This window comes from Thalassophryne amazonica, chromosome 23, assembly GCF_902500255.1.
Source record: "Thalassophryne amazonica chromosome 23, fThaAma1.1, whole genome shotgun sequence".
Lineage (NCBI taxonomy): Eukaryota > Metazoa > Chordata > Actinopteri > Batrachoidiformes > Batrachoididae > Thalassophryne > Thalassophryne amazonica.
Genome location: NC_047125.1, coordinates 5612933 through 5634221, shown reverse-complemented (window position 1 = coordinate 5634221; position 21289 = coordinate 5612933). Strand labels below are relative to the sequence as shown.

General features: G+C 39.8%; 1 protein-coding gene and 1 long non-coding RNA gene across 2 annotated transcripts in view; one reads left to right on the top strand and one right to left on the bottom strand.

Moving 5' to 3' along the window:
• Window positions 1–21289, bottom strand: part of LOC117504818 — a 3434143-nt gene that overhangs the window by 275302 nt on the left and 3137552 nt on the right. The window lies entirely within an intron of this gene.
• LOC117504925 lies at window positions 1628–20341 on the top strand. Its single transcript, XR_004558984.1, has 3 exons — window positions 1628–1973; window positions 16793–16795; window positions 20331–20341. It is a non-coding gene; the product is annotated as an uncharacterized LOC117504925 (long non-coding RNA).

Genomic DNA, 21289 nt, shown 5'->3' with positions numbered 1-21289 from the left:
CACCTTCCATAACGTCTCCTAGGGCAAAGGGTATATTTATGATGACTGCACATCAATTTAACATAAAGAACAACAACCCCACCCCATTTAGAGGAATTCACAACCCGTCTCACTGTGTGGAACGAACACGGCTATTATGATGCGTTGTCCCTAAATAAACTGATAAACTCGTCTCCCCAGGTTGTACTCAGCAGCCGTGGGGGTGGGATGTGGAGGTGAACGCTTTAAAGCTTCCCTCATATGCACCAGCAATTGTTAAATGATGTGATTTTGATGAAATATGATTCTGAGCTTACCTATTCAAAGTGTTTGACACTCCTGATTAGTTGAAGGAAAGTAGGAGATTTGAGAACCTAACAGTAACTTAAACTTTTGCAATTTCTACTTTATTAATTTAGGTGATTCTGAGACTGGAAATGCTTCCAGTGGGTTATGGCTTTTATAAGATCACATCTAAATGGTTTGCTTGCGTTTTTGCTCACATGTAACAGGGATAAATGCGAGTACAGTTTCACAATTTTTCCAATAATTTGGTACATAAAAATTAACCCTATTTCAGCCACATTATCCAAATGATCTGCTCATTTAATATGGTGAGTAACAAGACAATAGCATTTATAGATTTTGAGTTATTATTCTAATAACTGAATAAGAAGAATTTATTACTTTAGCCACTTTTCATTTGCAGCTTAAAGGGTACATGCCTTTACTACAGAACTTGCTGTGTGCATGTAGGTCTATCTCAGAATTACCATTTAAGGAAAGTTTTTTCCTGATTTTTTCCCCCTCAGTTGTCTCCATCTTCGACATTTCTATCTTTCAGGGCAATCACGAGCCCAGTGCCCCCGCTCTCAGCACCTATAGCATGTATCATCTCCCCGTTTCTGTCCCATACCATATCTGTTCTGTTTTTTAACCTTTTTACCTAATGCTGAGGTGGAGAGCTTTAAAACGGATCCCAGACACGACTGTGCAGTTTTCAGTTCACCCGGCCCCTGTCACCATGTCCTGGGAGGTGTTGGCCTCCGGCTCGAAGGACCAATTAATGTCCGAAAAATAATTAAGATAATAATAACCGCCCTGACTTGTGGCGGAGGAAAAGGAAGACAGACATCTTAATTAGGGAATAACCCTGTTGTGTCCGCTGATTTGAGGATGTTAATGCTGGATTTTACTGTCGCAAATTGAGTTTTACTGGTTTTACTGGTGAGACATTAGCGGAGCCAGTAAAACGGATATTTGCGAGCAAAATCCAGCATTAACGTCCGCTAATCAGACACAAGGTTGTTATTCTTATTCTAACCCAATTCCATTGTTTGCACGGTTTATTTTTCTGTAAGTAATTCAGTCGGCGAAGCTTACCGTAGCAACAGAGTCGTCGTTGCTCCGCCAGTTTCTCTCGCTCTCTCCGTGTTTAATGGCGGTTTGGAACCTCTCACTCTCAGTTGACAGCAGCGTTATTGACATCTGCGTAGCAACAGGGCGTGGAGTAATACATCAAATATGAAACGGTCGAATATTTTGCCAACGCTATATTTTATGGTCTGAAATCTCACACAATTAATAAAATTTGTGGAACAAATGTAATTTGTGTATCTTTATTACCACAAGAGTGTCATCACTGCCCAACTTTTACAAAACATCAGAATAGATCCAGCCTGGATCAGATTTGGGGGGGAGTTCCTAGCAACAATTTTGCCAGTCATGTCTGAAATCGCTCTCCTCCACACCGTACGAATGTCAGTTATCTGTCCAAGGCTAAACCCTTGAGGAAAGACGTCTGGCCTTATCTTATTGCCTGATGAGAGCTGTCTTCTTTTCACAAGAAAAACACCCAGAATTAAACAAACAGTCTCATTAGAATTTAAGAATGAACACAAATATGCAACATTTCCCATTATGATAATAATGAAAATTAATAAAACACAAGACCTTTTCCAACAATGCTCGATTGTGACCAAAAGCTAAACTTTGTTAAAACCTCTCAAGTGCAAAGTCCGACTGAACCAGGTCAGTTACGTCGGACACATTTTCACCAGTGAAGGGCTTAAAGCATCCAATGACATGTCATCTCCCACAGACATCCCAGCTCCCTCAATCACTCCAGATGGACTACATTAACATCATGCACAGAGGACATCCTGGTGAAGAAGTCACCAAATGCAGAGCAAGAGGTATTGGTTTTTTTTTTGGCCCACAATGAAACACGACAGACACAGAAATACAGTCATGGCCTGTGTGTAGCACCACAAAAATCACACCCGCAGAAGGAACCACTCCAGTCGCACCTGGTACCTGACCTGCCTTGGTCGACTGTGGCGACAGACATCTTTGAATGACGCAATCAGCAGTATTTGGTGGTAGTGGACTCATACTCATACTTAGGCTGGTATGAGATTGAAATCTTAACTGTGATCTGAAAGCTCAAGAGACACTTTTCAGTTCATAAATCATAAATGGCAGGCAGTTTACGTGCCAGCGTTTTAAGGATTTTGCCAAATCAATGGGACATCATTCGTGAAGTCCAGAGTAGGGCTGGACCTATAGAATATTTTTGAAATTGAGTATTCTAGCAATTATTTAATCGAGTAATCAAATAAAAAGTACATTTGTGTTTTTAAACAACATCAATACTGTCCAGGGCTCTCCCTAAGCAGCGGCACAATGTCGCTGCGCCATCACACAGACTGTCAAATTTAGTGTATCCCTTTCTGTTTTCCTCGGTAATTATTTTTTCACATCTTTATGGACCATACGCGCAGGCTGCACAGCCTGTGAAAAACTGGGCTCCGGTGTGCAGCTTTTCCACAAAAGCCACACTGATAACCCCGCTCTGCACCTTGTCGATGAAAACTCTGATCAAATCCAAATTAAGGTTAGTTTTTGAATAAACTTGACTGACTTAAAGTGTACATAGTGTGGAGAGCGGCCAGCAGAACAAACCATGTTTAAAAAAAAAAAAAAAAAAAAAAAAGACAAATGCACTGCTTCGCTTTAAATGCGCAGTAAGTGTATTTCAGATGATCAGCGTTGACACTCTTTCTCTTAAAAGGTTTTATTTTACGCTGTGTCGCGTCAGAAAGCTGAAGCTTTTGCTGCTAAATTGATTAGTAGAGGTGGGCGGATCGATCCTAATATCGATATCAACGCTGGTATTGATATTGAACGATCCCCGTGTAAAAAGATCGATACTTTTTTTCTCTCCCGCAGGCAGATTCATCAAAGTCTACTCTCTGTCTGTAAGAGCAGCACTGCACTGTGTCACACAACACGGAGCAGCGCACCCTTGTATTGTGGTTTGTCAGCCCTCTACCTCAGGAAATTTTGTTTTAAGTTGTGTTGAGTGATGTCTTTTAAACAAAAATGTTGACTGTGATAATAAAGTATTTTGTTGTCACATACAATGTTTGGCGAAATTCTGTCCTAGGTCTTTTGTATCCCTTGGATCTATGAAGCTTAAATATGAAAAAGTATCGGTATCGATATCAGTGATACTGGGCCTGTATTTACTTGTTATCGGCTCAATATCAAAATTCCTGGTATCGCCCACCTCTATTAATTAGCTCTTACATGGCTTATGCGCTTACTCTAGTCTTCTGTTTTTTTTGAGGGGGGGACATTACAGCGCCACACACAGGCCTGGCATATGTACTACAATGTTAAACGGAGCTTCGAGGCACAGAATTTTCCTTAATTTTTGTAATCAAATTATTCAAATTAGTCGACTAGTCATTTCAGCCCTAGTCCAGAGTATCCCCAATCTAACAGTTTAGCGGCGAGAGACGTCCACAGCGCAAAACAACTCATGGAGAAATCGCACAGAGATGGGACAGACATTTTTTCCTCAATCTGCTAAATTTCAGAAATATAACACGCGACTCACAGCTAGGATCACCTGAGACTTATTGAGACAGACAGGCTCAATTCTACCGGTCTCCAAAAAGCTGCTTGAACCCCACCCATACAAGCCGCAGCAGGTGAAAGCATTTATTGATGATGTAATGACAGCCATCTCCACAGTGCCTTTACCTGACATGCAGCCCCATATCATCAATGACTGTGGAAATTTACATGTTCTCTTCAGGCAGTCATCTTTAGAAATCTCATTGGAACGGCACCAAACAAAAGTTCCAGCATCATCACCTTGCCCAATGCAGATTCGAGATTCATCACTGAATATGACTTTCATCCAGTCATCCACAGTCCATGATTGCTTTTCCTTAGCCCATTGTAACCTTGTTTGTTTCTGTTTAGGTGTTAATGATGGCTTTCGTTTAGCTTTTCTGTATGTAAATCCCATTTCCTTTAGGCGGTTTCTTACAGTTCGGTCACAGACGTTGACTCCAGTTTCCTCCCATTCGTTCCTCATTTGTTTTGTTGTGCATTTTTGATTTTTGAGACATATTGCTTTAAGTTTTCTGTCTTGACGCTGATGTCTTCCTTGGTCTACCAGTATGTTTGCCTTTAACAACCTTCCCATGTTGTTTGTATTTGGTCCAGAGTTTAGACACAGCTGACTGTGAACAACCAACATCTTTTGCAACATTGCGTGATGATTTACCCTCTTTTAAGAGTTTGATAATCCTCTCCTTTGTTTCAATTGACATCTCTCGTGTTGGAGCCATGATTCATGTCAGTCCAATTGGTGCAACAGCTCTCCAAGGTGTGATCACTCCTTTTTAGATGCAGACTAATGAGCAGATCTGATTTGATGCAGGTGTTAGTTTTGGGGATGAAAATTTACAGGGTGATTCCATCATTTATTCCTCAGAATTGAGTGAGTCCATATTTTTTTCCCCTCTGTTTGGTCTAAAAAAGTAACCTTTACTGACTGCCACAATTTTTTTCCTGATTTCTTATAGTGTTTCTTAAAGCCAGATAGTTGCCATTTGAAATGACTTTAGTTTTGTGTTTTTTCTACAAAATTAAACAACTGAATGAACATCCTCCGAGGCCGGTGATTCCATAATTATTGCCAGGGGTTTTATATATATATATATATATATATAAAGTCTGAAATTTGGTTTGTATTTATTAAATTCCACGCAGTTTAAACGTAGCAGACAGATTATTTAGAACATTTCTTTCAGCAAGTTTTCAGGAGAGGTGGGAGTAAGTCACTGTCAAGTCATCAATCTGCAAGTCCCAAGTCAACTGTCAAACACTTGGTGGTCATTATGACTTGAGACTTGCTGATTCATGACTTGAGAGTGACTTGGTGGTGACTCCTACCTCTGGTTTTCAGAGTCTCATGCATGCAGTCTCTTATTAACGTGATGAAAAGCATAAAAAAAATACATTTTGCTAGTATAATGTTCATTTGCAATAGTCATGTGGTTTCTCTATGTTGTTTTGACTGCAGTGACTCTCTGGTGCGCAAGGGATTATGGGATATCTCAACAGGGCGAATGTGGCTAACTGGGTCAACCTTGAAAGACGTAAAAGCAGGACCATATGTTGATGAAACCACTGGCTGCCGTTACGTCTTTTCACATGATAAGATAATGAAAGACGCCAGCTTTTACAAGATAAACTTTTGATGCAGACAAACAGCATAACAAGAGTACAGTAAATTACTGTGCAGATATCAGGAACAAACTTGTTGACCGTCATCTCTCTGAACCTCACGTAACCCCCAGCAAAAATGCAACAATGTATTTACATGGGTTACAGCGTTTGAAATCAAAAATATTATATAACATACGTATTTGTAAGTTACTTATTAACAGAACTTCAGTTACTGCGGGACAAGCTTCGAGGTTTCGACACAGTTTATAGTCAGTCTGTTAGCAGTTAATTAATAGAAGAATACACCAACTCACAGTCATCATTCGGGCGTTTTTGACAAATAAAGATTTATTTTGTTTGAGGAAATGTGTAGTCTGAGGCCCGACGGCGAACACACAAACAACCGGAAGAAAACAACAAGGAAACAAACTACAAACCGACATTTTAACATTTAATAACGTCACCCAAAAATTAAATTCGATATTTACCTGATATCTAGCGAGCAGAGACAAAAGCACACGGCAGATAAAAGCCAAAAAAACAAAGAGAGAGGAAAAAAAAAAGCCTCGTCCCTTCCGCCTCTGCGCACACGGAAAAGAAGGCGGGAACCCAGCGACAACTTCTTCCATTTCATTGGCTAACGAGCTTGTACTGAGCTCTTCTGATTGGCTCACACAGACGTAAGCCAGGCCAGTTCCCGCCTCCTTCTTGGCTTCTGTGTTCATTTATATTGCATATTTATTTTGCCGCATAGAATTCTATTCATAAATAGTTTTTCGCTCAAATGTTGTTTTTTTTTTATTAACACACAAAATTAAAGCAGAACGACAAATAAATAAATAAATGTCCCAACTGCATGTCACTTCCGGGAAGTGGGAATTCCCACTCCTAAACGACCAATAGGTGAGCAGCGCTGGAATTCCTTCTCCTAAACGACCAATAGGAGAGCAGCGCTCGCGCCACATCAAAGTGAGGCTGACGTCAGCGTCTCGGCCGCCATCCAATAGTTGGGGATACACCTTCCTCAGTACAAATATATTTTTTCCAACTTTATTTTGAATTCACTTCTGTTACAGTTACAACATTCTTAAAAAAAAAAAACAAAAAAAAAAACATTTCCAAGAGTAGAGGACAGGACATGACAGGGAAGAAAAAAGAAAAAAATTAATTAAAAGAACTAAAATAGAATAAAAAAAAATTCTGAGTTACAAAATTAAATTGTATTCATTACATATACTTCTTGTTTTTCTAGCCTTTCTGTTGTTTGAATCTGAAATTGAATAAAGATATAGTTTAAACTCTATAACAAAGAGATCAAAAAGCGGTTTTCTGCGCATTGTTTTACTTTTGTGTATATGAAACAGAAAGGAATAAAATCAGGTTGATAATCACGTTCATCTTGAAATCTGTGACACCAAACAAAACAATTTTAAAATAAAGAAGAAAATCAGGTTCGATATTATTGGAGATCAGAGTTGAAAAGTCCTTCTAAAAGTTCTGTGAGTACAGTTCCAAAAAGATGAGTAGATATCTCTGGTAAAAGTCCACAGAAAGAACAGGAAATGTCAACACCCACTCCGTATTTCTGGAGAAAGTATCTAGTTTGATAGAATCTGTGTATAAGTCTAAAGGAAACTTCTTTAACCTTATTGGTGAGAAAAAAAATTGTGTGGGAGAGACCAAACTTTAACCCAATTAAGATTCTGAACAAAGGTGCCCCAATAGGATGCACAAGATGGGAATAAAACCACATTTTCTTGAAATAAAGAACGGATTTTCGAATTGGTGGCTTTTAGTCGAGTAGAAAAACAAAGGTCACCAACAGTGGATTGTTTAGGGTCAGGAGGACTCATAGTCTGAATAAAAGAAAAGTCAAATAGCCATTTTATGGTTCCGCTAATGCGTCACTATAAAACTCTTTTTGTGACCATATAACCAGCATGAACATCCGCAAATCATCAGACACAACAGGGTTATTCCCCAATTATAAGGGCAGAAGCAGACGTAGAAAGTAAATCATTTTCCGAACATTTCTGTAGATTTTTTTTTTTGTACAGTTTACATATTTTTCTTTTTACGTACATAAACAGAAGGCCATTACTTCAAGAGACAAAAACAGGTTTATTTTTAGGTGTTTTTCGTTTAGTTCTACCAAAGGCATTACAAAGTTAGTTCTGTTTAAACACCACCGTCAAACTCTAACAGATTTTTGGGAAGAGTTTCAGTAAACCAACAGAATGATGTATAATTAGTTTGAGTATCCTCAGAGATAATCCCGAACTTAAATCTAAACTTTTAAACATAAACTTATCTTTGTGTCTGTTTTTACAACCCGCACAGAAACACATCAAATTATCTGCTCGACTGTTTTGATCAGAAATCCTGGCATGACATCAGTGAATAAACTCGCAAAGCATTGTGGAATGATTCTGACAGTAGTTAATTTTGGTTCCTCTAAAAGCAGATTAATACTTATTTTTGTTTTATTTGAATTGAATTTGAAATTATTAGACACCCATGCATAACACAAATTCACTCGTATACAAACAACCAAACTCATAACAGAAAAGTCAAAGGTGAAAAGAAATATAAGAAAATAAACAAAATACATGGTGCCTAAAACGCCTATACCCCTGTATAAAGTCAAATCAAACCAGGCATATATGCCTGATCATAGACTTTTATATCCAAACACAATCTGAACAACAGCACATAGCTACAGATAAAATAAGTCAAATATTTCTCCAGACAGCGCCCCCCCCCCCCCAAAAAAAAACTACACAAAAAAACAAAGGTTACAGTATAACAGCATCTACATATAATACAACTCAACCACATTCATCTAATACACATCTAGAAAATGGCTTTTTTTTGTATAAATATTTGAACCAGTTGATATCTAGACATCGCTTAAGTTTCTCCAGTAAATTATTCCATTTTATTGAGCCACAAAAGCACCTCCTAGTCATCCTAGCGCCCGCAATTTTAAAATAATATGAAACCCTTAAATTATACATTCCTTCTCTTTGTGTAAAATATTCTTGAATTCTGAAAGGTAATTGTTTATTTTTCACTTTATGCATCAACTGAACAGCCTTAAATGAAATCATAAAGTTTTAATATCTTTGATTTAATAAACAATGGATTGGTATGATCCCAAAACCCTGAATTGTGAATTATTCTTAATGCTCTTTTTTGAAGGATGAATAATGATTGTAATGTAGTTTTATAGTTATTACCCCAAACTTCTGCACAGTAAGTCAAGTAAGGTGCAGTCAATTCACAATACAGTGTGTAGTGACTTACCATCTAGAATGCACTTTGCCTTATTTAATACTGCACATATTAAAGTTTTATACACAATAAAGTTTGTGTAGCACTTTAATATTAGTGTATTGTTTAAATAGTAAATTTGGTTGTGGAGGAATACAGTTGGCTTTGTGTATTATCACAGTAATGCTGATGTTATGTACAACAGGATCTGGCTGTTTGACTGATTTCATGATTCCTTTTGAAAAGGGAGGGAAAAAAAAACAGGCAATAGACACAGCAGAGTCAATTTTTTAACCTTTTTTCTGTTTTGTCAGCTGCACCATTAGTTTTTCCCCTTTGTCATGTATTGGTTTCCTCTTTTATTATTGGAGTGTATTTTATTTTATTTTTTGCTTTAACTTCTGGGACAGCCTGATATAAATCATTATTATTCATAGTAAGAAATGCGTGATTTTTCAGTATATAAATAAGTCACACCGGAGTATAAGTCCTAGAACCTCCTAACTAATAAATAAATGCAACTTCCACTCCAGAAAATGCAAAACTCAAAATTAAGCCAACTTCATTTAAAAAATTGATTAAAAACTTTCCTACTTATTCACTTTGGCTGCTGTTACGAGCATCCAGAGTAAAATTTGTGCCAAATCCCAAAGCAGCTGTGAACTGTGACGACCCTGAACAACTGGAGTCAACTGAAAGACCAGCAACATGCTGTGGCTGCTGGTGGAAACTAAAAAGAAAAAAAAAAATGTTTTCTGTCATATCTGTGATTTATTTGCTACAAGGTAAGAAGCTCTGAAAACCTTCTCTCAAAACATCAGTCCAACAACTGATCTCCAGTCTGCTTCTTTACTCTATTGTTCTGTAAATAACCCCAGTAAAAGTTTAAATATTACCAATGTTTGTTGTAAAGAATCATAAAATGTTGGACTACTTAATGAACTTAAAACATGTTTGAGTAGATTTAGAGTGATGCTACAGATTCCACATTAACGCCATGAATTTCTTTTAGGTAAATGGATTTTTCTAATATGATGCAAAGGTCAAAGGTGATCAGCCACCACAGAGGCTTGATTGATAACATTTTAATATGATGTCATAGAGCCGCATCAACGTGATGCAGAAGTGTTTTAAAGAATGACCACAGAACACAGCTGACACATGATGGTGGGCGTGTCTGTCCATGCAGAGGAGGAGGAGCCAACATCCAGCTGACTGAAGCTGTCAGAAACCTGATCAGAGCAGCTGAACGGCAGCGTTGTAAATCTGGACACCCTGTTGTCCTCAGTTCATGTCCGTCTCTTCTGTCATGTTGATCTTCCACCATTTCTGCTGCCAAATTGTCTTCATGACAGAATCAGAAAACGCCGCTGATTCAGGAAAAATGTTGTTCCCCTTTAAGACACTCCTCGTTCCACCTCCACCATCGACCTCTGACCTTACAGGTACAGCAGACATCATGAACCGGTTCTAGTTAATAACCAGAGCTCACCCGGGTTTATTCTAATTATTTCCCCGCACTATGCAGGCAAGAAAAATTCCAACACACCCCAAATAAAATATTTACCAACGGCTGTAAATTCTGTAGGAGTCATTTTAGTGTTTACACTATTGTGTAAATACTTTTGAATGAAACCTGAAGTAGCAGCTGAAATGTTGACAGCAATGTGTCAACTGTATCAGGGGGACAGAAATTTCCTGGAAATATTTTTGCTGGAAGTTGAGGTTCTCCTCCAAAATTTTAATGAGTATAAATTTTCATGAATGCAGTGTTGTTTTAATGACTTTTTCTCTCATGCAGTTTGGGAACTTGCCCAAATTTGGGTGGATTTCATGACGAAAAGTTGATTATTTTGTCCAAATTCAAAATTCTGCAATGAAGAACAGAGCATTAATGAATCAAACAAAACCATCAGAATTAAAATTAAAACAACAATGCTGAAAATCAAAGGCACGACCAGTGGAAGTAGGTTGCAGCGGGTTCATAACCACCTCAACATCCGGGGTACTCAGGGAGATGGGAGTGCGAGGGAAGGCCCACTAGCAGGCAATTATAGACTTCTCCGAGGCTGTTCAGAAGAGGAGCCAGGGTTGTAAATGAAGAGAAAGGACTCCGACTGGGCTTTCAAGTGAGTTGTTGGCACCTAGGGAGTGAACCTGTGACACTGGGATCCACTGCAGAACCCTCTATCGTGCAGCAGATAAGAGATTATTTACAGTGGAATTGTTCAAATGGTGAAACAAGCACCAAATTTGGCACAAATACTCCTTAAACATTAGTCTTTTGAAAAAAACCCACTTGCCACTTGAATTTTCAGAAGGCAGCCAGGTAGGGGTCAATTGAGGATTTCCACAGGGATCAAAAATTGAAAATGCTCTCATCATATTGAAACTTTGTCTGATCATAACGATTCCAAAATGGTACAGTTTGGGCTATCTACAGATTAATGTTCTGGAGTTACGGGGTAAAAACAGCAAGAATGGTGACAAAGGTCAGTTTCAGTTTGTGCAGAGGTCAAAAGTTAAAGTTACTCCAATTTTGGTAAAAAAAAAAAAAGTGGTGCAAATTATTGGTTGAGCTAATAGTATTATTAAATGGAATAGTTTTGACTGTGTTGAATGCTTGGTCTCCACAGTAAAGGTCAAACAATGTTGACGTCCATTGGATTCTATGACATGTGACATGTTACCCCATAACTATGGATGGCACATGGTGCAAACTATTCCTTTTTGAAACCCTAATAACTCAACTAATAATTTGCACCACCTTTTACCAAACTTGGAATAACTAACTTTTGACCCCTGTACAAACTGAAACTCACCTTTGTCACCATTCTTGCTGTTTTTACCCCATAACTCCAGAACATTCATTTGTAGATAGCCCAAACTATACATTTTGGAATCGTTATGATCAGACAAATAATATGATGAGAGCATTTTCAGTTTTTGACCCCTGTGTAAATCCTCAATTGACCCCTATCTGGCTGCCTTTTGAAAATTCAAGTGGCAAGCGGGTTTTTTCAAAAGACTAATGCTTAAGGAATATTTGTGCCAAATTTGGTGCTTGTTTCACCATTTGAACGATTGCTTCAGTTATCTGCTGCACTACTGGTGGTGTTGTAGGCTTATCAGCAAAATACCCAAGAAGGAGGGTGCCCACTTGACAACCCAAAGGATGCCATCACTCATTTGAACACACTGTCTCAAGTATGTTTTTTTATTTTGTTTACTACACAATAGATCAGAAACTGGAGGAAAAGAAGCATTTGGGTGAATTTTATTGGTTTTCCAAACAAACAGTATTTGTTTACAACAAAATTAAAAATTTTGTGGGGAAGAATCGTCAGTGTTTAAATGGATTGAACTAATTTGAATCCAAATCCATCAACTAATGAAAGAAATATTTTGTGTGAATTTAACCTCAAAGTTCACATTTTCTCTACAATTTATAATATTACCACAAGGATGAATTGTGAACATTTTTTAGATAAATCAATCAATAGCCTTTAAGTATGGGATTCATAACATGACATTACCAACACATTCAAAATTTGTGTTGTTTTGGAAAAAAAAATCATATAAAGTAGGGAAAATTTCAAAATAACAGACAGGCCTTGAACTACTTACAGTGCTCTGATGAACCATCCTACCTTACCGTATGCTGAATTTATGGACTCATCTGTCAAATGGCTTACAGTAGTTAAAAATTTAGCCACTATCTGCTGTTTTTCAAATGACTTAAAAACAGCAAAAGTGGAATGCAGGATTAATCTAAACAGAACTTCAGTGGCAACACCAAATGTGCAGGGTCCACAAAGCTAACACCATGCTACAAAATGTCCGTTAACAATGGAATGTCCGAATAAACTCCTCATGCCGACTTCTTCTGAAAGTTCTCTGTTCTCTGACGACTTACTGGGTCAACAGAGCCTGAAATGTGGAAGTTTTCAACTTGAAACGGCAAGACGCTGCCGCCTCGAAGCGCAGATCGCTGTCAGGCGCCGTGGGCCGTCCTTATGGCGACACTACCAGACCAAAATCTCTCATCGGCCGTTAAAAGGTTTACCGAAAACCAGCTGAATTTATCGAATGGTGTCCACTCAGTTGTGCCTTACAGTTTTGAAAAAATTTTGATCAAACAAAGCAGCAGTCTCTGAGCCATTCCTAAACAATGAAAAAAATCGACGACAGGGTGGGCGACTCCTCACTCAAAGACTGCCCACAGGCGAATGACGTAACCGACAGGCGTGAAAAAACTCTCACATGCCCACGAGGCATTTCTGATGTAATCACACGTGATTCAAATCCATATGGTTTTTGAAAAAAATAATAAGGTCGGATACTTTTATAATAGACCTCGTATTTGATTCTTATTTACTTATATAAACGGGATACTGACAATTTCCACAAAAGAAAGCAATGACTTTCACATCAATATTTGACTTCTACAAGAAAGTAAAAAAAAAAAAAAAAAAGGTCAGTGTTTTGGTTCTTCTGCTTGAAACAGGCCCATTTGAATTTATTCCTGATAAACTTTAAATGGTCTCCCTGCAGCAGAACACTTCAATCACTTTCTTTAGCAGTTTCAACACGACGTGGAGTTCACTGTAAAATATGTAACCCCATCTTTCATTGGCTGCTGTGTGGATGAGCTTTGGCACGTTACACTTATCCTTCAATCTGGGATCAGGATGTGAAAACTTGAGACTTAATATCCACTGTGGCGTCTCAGAGACGTTTCGAAACAATTTTACATATACGAATAGCATGGAATCAGACGGTAGCCTAAATCCAACGTGGGCCAGGACAACAAAAATAAGCAGGAAACATTCGCCACGGAAGTAAAAAGCCAGATTTCTGGGAATTCCCAGAAAACTCCAATTACAGAATCTAAGATGTTTGTCATATATTATGTAAAAGCAAGCGAGAAAGATACACTTCTAAAATGAAAAACACCGTTTTTGTAACCTGATAACACATCTGGAGGGATTTAACAAGACGTGACAGATATCAGAGTCACGCTTCACATCAAGGTAACTTTGTCTCCGATAAACGTCATGCATGCACACACACACATCCTTCCTGCAGACAGCGTTAAAAAGAAGAGAATATTTGCAATGGAATTCTCTCCAGATACATATGTTCTCTTGATTTAAATGAGCTGTAATTTTACAAGACGTTTCAAAAAAACTGACATCACGCTTGGACTCCAGGAGAAGCCAAATTTTGTCAGTTTAGTGAAACCGTTCATGTTTTGGTATTTCAGAATTTGCTTGATTATTGAGAAATTGCGAGACATGAAGGTGGAGGCTCCACTGGTGGCCTGGATTACCGACTACCTCACAGGCCAACCACAGTATCTGAGGCTTTGAGACATTACATGTGACACCATCAGAAGCAGCATGGGGAGCTGTTTTTATGTGAGAAAATTATGTCTTTTGGTGGTGAGTCACCCTCTTGGTATGTCTTACTTGGGAAGTGGTGGTGGAATATCCTCTGCCATTCTCTACATCTTTCTCTCTGGTTGGTGTATTTCACTTTGGCATATTCTACTGCCCACAGCAGTACCCACTCTTCCTACCTCGTCCACAGACTCCTTTCATACTCTACCCGTTTCCCTTCCTCTAGCGACTGGTGATCATTCATCGTTTTTTTGTTGGGCTACTTCCTTTATACTTTCTATTTTTTCTGCTGTCAAATGTTTTGGAATTTGAGAGGCAATAGAGTGTAGTTTTGCAGTTGTGGCATCTTCTGTCTTCTCTGCTGGTACATCCCCTTCATTTACAATTTCCTCAAATTCTGTCTTTTTCCCCTGCCCCACTTCTTGTATCTCGAGTAGGGAAAGCAGTGTAAGATCTCTTTCTTCTCCTCAATGGAGCAATTTACAGCGTTGTAGTTTAAGTTGTTTCTTTTGGACCTTTGAGGCTGTTGTTGCTGGGGTCCAGGACTTTGATGATCTGGTGGGTTATCAAGCTGAGCACTCATAGAAGTTGTGTGAATTCTCATGTGTCTGTTCAAGTTGCCATTTCGTCCAAATCTTTGACCGCACTCGGAACAGCCAAATGGTTTTTGTCCCATATGGATACTCATGTGCGTGCTCAGAATGCTCTTTAGTCCAAATCTTTGACCACATTCAGAACAGCCAAATGGCTTTTGTCCTGTATGAATAATCATGTGTTTGTTCAAAGTGCTCTTTTGTCCAAATATTTGAGCACATTCAGAACAGCCAAATGGTTTTTGCCCTGTATGAATTCTCATGTGTGTCTTCAGGTTACTCTTTTGTCCAAATCTTTGACCACATTCACAACAGCCAAATCGTTTTTGCTCTGTATGAATTATCATGTGTCCATTCAAGTGGCTCTTCTGTCTAAATCTTTGACCACATTCAGAACAGCCAAATGGTTTTTGTCCTGTATGAATAATCATGTGTTTCTTCAGTGTGCTCTTTAGTCCAAATCTTTGACCACATTCAGAACAATCAAATGGTTTTTGTCCTGTATGAATTCTCATGTGAGTATTCAGGTTACTCTTTTGTCCAAATTTCTGACCACACTCAGAACATACAAATTGTTTTTGTCCTGTATGAATTATCATGTGTGTGTTCAGGTAGATCTTTTGTACAAATCTTTGACCACATTCAGAACAGCCAAATGGTTTTTGTCCTGTATGAATTATCATGTGTGTGTTGAGGTAGCTCTTTTGACTAAATCTTTTACCACATTCAGAACAGCCAAAGGGTTTTTGTTCTGTATGAATTGTCCTGTGTTTGTTCAAAGTGCCCTTATGTTTCTGTCTTTTACGCCGTTCAGAACAGCGAAATGGTTTTCCATTTGCTTGCCTCCCCCTGTGTTGCTCTGAGTTGTTCATGTGACCAGATGCTTTTCCATATTTAGAGTCTTGAAAATGTTTCTCGTCAGTGTTGCTTGAACCAACAATATTGGTAGTTTTTGGATGGTTAAAACTTGACTGAAGTTCTCTGGTCTGTTTCCAGTCATCACTGTCATCAGTCTCAGTTCCAGAACTGTCTGAACTCCTGCCACTGGTATCTGGTTGTAAATGACTGTTTAGACCTGAGTTGCTGGCTGGTTGTGGTCCTCCATCGTCCTCTCCATCAGCTTCTGCTGTCAGCGTTCTGTGTACAGATGAGCTGCTGGCTACAGGCTCAACCTCTGTGCTCTCATCATCCTTTTCATTCTTCACAGTGACGGCAGTGAAACCAAACTTGGTGAGATCTGCCTCCTCCAGCTGCTGAAGCTGCTCTCCCTGCTGACTTATCCACAGCTTCTCTTCTTCTTTAATGTCCTCCTGGTCAACACTCAGATTCCATTCCTGGTGTTCAGCGTGAGTTTCTTCTTTAATCACCAATAACGGCTGTATGTCTGTAAAGAAACAAATTAACAATAAATGTTAGAAAAACAGTCGCTAAAATAAAGTATCAGTGTGGTGAGTTTGACCTGATGACAGTACGTTATTGCACGAATGGAACTGAAAAAAAAATGGAAATGTACATACAGGAGTTTGTTTTAAATTTCAATTCACACCTTTGTCTTCCACAATAGACTACTGTAATGTTTTATTTTCTGCACTGCCACATAAGATATGATATGTCTACAGATGGTACAAAATACTGCTGCTTGAGTTTTGATGAAAATCACAGCCATTCTGGCTTCTCTTCACAGGTGTCATGTGACTCAGTGAGCAGATTTCAAGATTTTGTTGGTGACATATAAAGTTCTAATGGTCATGAACCCAACTCTCTTATTGAACCTGTTCAGCCTTATCTGCCTCCTTGTGCCCTGTGGTCTTTGGATGCAAACAAACTCTGTGTCCCAACAGTTAAAAAGAAGTAAGCAGGCTTCAGGGGAGTCCAGATGGCCGCTGTGTAGTCTGGATGTGTTTTGTACCGCTCCCAGAACAATTTACAATAACTGCTACAAAACACTCATTGAGGAGGTGAGGAATGCTTCACCCAGAACTTAGCTACGCCGGCAGCCACAATGGAAGAACAAAGAAGGTGCTTTCTGCAATATCGGAGATGAGGACTGATTTCATAAATGAGGTTTGATTGGGTAATGGCAGCTTTGGAATCTATGAAAAAAAAAAGAATTTAATGACTGCACTGCATGAACGGTGTGAGCTGAACAAAGAACCTCAGTCCAGAACAAAACTGAAACTTTCCAAGGCAAACTACATGCAATGAAGAAAAAAAAAACACTGCTGAAGGAGAAAGTTTTGGACCTGAAGTTGAAGTCAGAGACTACCTGTTGGCCAGGCTAGCCCCAGATCCTGGCCAGGGACAGCCCAAAAAGGCAACGTGGACTTTCCATCTCCACCCTGTGAGCTCCTCACCTGCTGGGGGAACCACTGGGGTTAGGTGTGTTGTCCCATGGGTGGCAGTGAAAGTCAATGGCCTCAGCAGACCAGATCCAGGCGGCAGGTACTAGCTCTGGGGGTGTGGAACATCCCCTCGGCTCCAGAACCACTCTCTTTGATAGAGGTTGGCCCTTATACTCTGGAGATGCACAAGATGTGAGGCGCTGGGCAGGTGTGGGGATACTCACGAGTCACCAGCTGAGTGCCGCTATGTTGGAATTTACATCGGCAAATGAGAGAGGTCATCTCTCTGCACCTTCGGGTGGTGGTGGTGGTGACTCTGACTATCATTTGTGCATTCGTGCACCAAACAGCAGTTTGGAGTATTCAACCATTTCAGAGTCCCTGACTGGAGTCCTGGATGAGGCTCCAGTGGGGAACTCCAATGCACACGTGGGCAATGACAGAGACACTTGGAGAGGCGTGACTGGGAGGAACGGCCTGCCTTATCTAAACCTGAGCGGTTGTTTATTATTGGACTTCTGTGCTCATCATGGACTCTCCATAACAAACATCACGTTCAAAGAGAAGGATGCTCATAAGTGTACATGGTACTAGAGAACCCTAGGGCTAGGGGTAAAAGTTGATGATCGATTTTGTGATCGTATCATCTGATCTAAAGCTGCATGTTCTGGACACTCGGGGGAAGAGAGGTGCATGAATGATGGGCCAAATCCAAACCTGTGCAGTGTTCTAAACAATTAAGTCCACTCAGCTCTTTAAAAAAGCTTTCTCTGCATCGAAAGAGAAAGCAACTATTGGTACAGGTAGGGATGCACTGATCCACATTTTTTCACCTCCGATCCGATCCTGATACTTGAATTTGGATATCTGCCGATACTGATACCAGAGCTCTGTTTGTTTTAACATTATTGTTGATTTTTTGAGGATATTATGTATCCCCAGTTATACAGCTTCATGATGAAGTGGTATAAAGGATGATTTTCTTAAAAAGAAGACCTGAAAGTTCAGCTACAATTTGCCAGAAGGTACATCCAAGATGTAAACCCAGATTTGACATTTTGGTGAAAGAAAATCGCCCTCTGTACCACTTCATCACGAAGCTGTATAACTGGGGATACAAAATGCAAAACGTGCACTGTGCACAATTTCTCCACTCACAGCCAGAGAAGCCCATAAATTATTCTTGGTTGTCTGGGCATTTTAGTGGCTTTCCTCACTCTTCTCCTTCTGTCACTCAGTTTTTGAGAAGTGTCTTCTCCATACAGATTCATATTTATTTTTATATTTCTTCATAATTTATCTAAATAAAATCCAAGACAAGTCAGGGGACTTGTCTGAAGAAAACTGGAAATAAAACTGATTACTTACAGGTATTATACCAAAGCGTTACATTATTTATGAAGCCCATCATCTTAGCTTTTGTATTTTTAATTAATTTATATTAAGTTGTAGAGATTTGCTTTCAGTTTGTGTTTAAAGGAAGATAATTTTAGAAATTTGTGTTTGAAATGGCATAAACAAATTAAAATGTGTGAAATACCAAGTGCTCCAATACGTTTGTAGGGCACTGTATATCTTGGCTGTAAGTGTTCAATCAGGCTGTGAAATCCTTTGGTTTCTAGAACTGATAATGGTTGGTCATGGTCATTCTTGAGCCTCTTGGGTGGGTAGGGAGAGTTCCTGAGATAAATGAGATAAATAAAGAGATAAATAAAGCTTTTCAAGCTACCATCTCTGGTTCTCAAGACCAGGCACCTAAGTGGCTCTACTCTACTCTTTTCTACTCTCCTATTTTACTCTTCCTTTTTAGATATTTAAATATACCTTAGTATACTAGCATAGTTCTACCTTAGAATTGCAATATAATATATAAGGTATACCTTAATGAATTTTCATGGAGTACGATGAAGTTGAGCTGGTCCAGCTCTACACGCTCCATCGGGTGCTCAAGGGTTCATGGGAGTTCGCCCAACCAGTCCACATGTGTTTTGTGGATCTGGAGAAGGCGTTCGACCGTGTCCCTCAGGGCACCCTGTGGGGAGTGCTCTGGGAGTACGGGGTCCGGGGTCCTTTGCCAAGGGCTATCCGGTCCCTGTACGACCGCAGCAGGAGCTTGGTTCGCATTGCCGGTAGTAAGTCAAATCTGTTTCCAGTGCACGTTGGCCTCTGCCAGGGCTGCCCTTTGTCACCGGTTCTGTTCATTATCTTTATGGACAGAATTTCTAGGCGCAGCCAGGGTGTAGAGGGGGTATGGTTTGGGAATCACAGAATCTCGTCTCTGCTGTTTGCGGACGATGTGGTTCTGTTGGCTTCGTCAAATGAGGACCTTCAGCGTGCACTGGGGCGGTTTGCAGCCGAGTGTGAAGCGTCCGGGATGAAAATCAGCACCTCCAAATCCGAGGCCATGGTTCTCGACCGGAAAAAGGTGCTTTGCCCTCTTCAGGTCGGTGGAGTGTCTTTGCCTCACATGGAGGAGTTTAAGTATCTCGGGGTCTTGTTCACAAGTGAGGGACGGATGGAGCGTGAGATCGATAGACGGATCAGTGCAGCATCTGCAGTGATGCGGTCGCTGTATCGGACCATCGTGGTGAAGAGAGAGGTGAGGAGGGGAGCAAAGCTCTCGATTTACCGATCGATCTATGTTGCGATCTTCACCTGTGGTCATGAGATTTGGCTCATGACCGAAAGAACGAGATCGCGAGTACAAGTGGCCGAGATGAGTTTCCTCCACAGGGTGGCTGGGTGCTCCCTTAGAGATAGGGTGAGGAGCTCGGTCACTCGGGAGGAGCTCGGAGTCGAGCCGCTGCTGCTCCATGTCGAAAGGAGTCAGTTGAGGTGGTTCGGGCGTCTTTCCGGATGCCCCCTGGACGCCTCGCTGGAGAGGTGTTCCGGGCACGTCCCATTGGGAGGAGGCCCCAGGGAAGACCCAGGACACGCTGGAGGGATTATATCTCTGGGCTGGCTTGGGAATGTCTTGGGGTTCCCCCGGAGAAGCTGGGGGAGGTGTGTGTGGATCGGGAGGTCTGGGCGGCTTTGCTTGAGCTGCTACCCCGCGACCCGACTCCGGATAAAGCGGAAGAAAATGGATGGATGGATGGATGGATGGATGGACGATGAAGTTGAGCAACTTCTCGGTAATACCTTTAGCTTTCACATTGTCCAGTGGACGTTGACCTTGTTTTGCCTGGACAGTCCTTAAAATTATTAACCAGTTTAATGTCCTCATTTATATTTCCAGTCCAGCAAAGGAAAAATATTACAAAGAAACATAATATACCTACTGCTTATGGATTGTAATTTTTACCCATGAGAAAAAAACAGAACAAATGCAGCAATGTTGCTTTGCTCCCTTAATCGTGTTGAGCACAAGTATTGAACCACATGAACATGAGCATAATTGTTTGTTACCTAAAGAAGACAGAATGACTCACGTAAGAGTATCAAATATGGCATCAAAGCCCTCTCTCCTGCAACGGTTTCTTCACTGTCAAATTTTTTATGCTTCTGAATAACTTCCTAAGAAAGAAATCCTCTTTCCTGTAATTCACCAAATTTAAGTAAATTAATAGACAGCCCAACTCGGTCTATAACATTAAGATCCTTCTTGATCATTGCTTCTTAATCTAGTACTAACAAATGCCCCTCATAAATATAACAATGTTGATGAGTTGGACTGGAATTTATGATGAATTCTTGAAACTAGTGAATAAGCATGCTCCATTGCATAAATTTAGAGTAAAAGGGTGGAATAATCCCTGGTTTTCCATGGAAATTCAAAATCTTAAAGAAAAAGATCAGGTACGCAATAGATGTACGTTTTTAAATCAAGAAGGCTGAATCTGACTTTTTCTTATTTGAAACTACCAAAAGCTTAAATGATCCCAAGAAATTTTAAAATGTTGTTTGATCTGCTTCTGGTGTTATGTCTTTCAGTGATTTGTCCAGTTTCTTGATAACAGATTCTATAAACCTGTCTGATAAGATTGCCATGGTAAATCATTGTAATGAACATTTGATTTCAGAAGGTCATTTGTTTAATTCTTAACACTGACTTTAAAAGAACAGTTTTAAATGATGAACTTAATGCTGTAAATTGTTCCTCTGTTTATTGTCTCTGAGGTTCACAGTGAGCTGAAGAACCTGGATTCTAAAAAAAATATCAGCTGGTCCT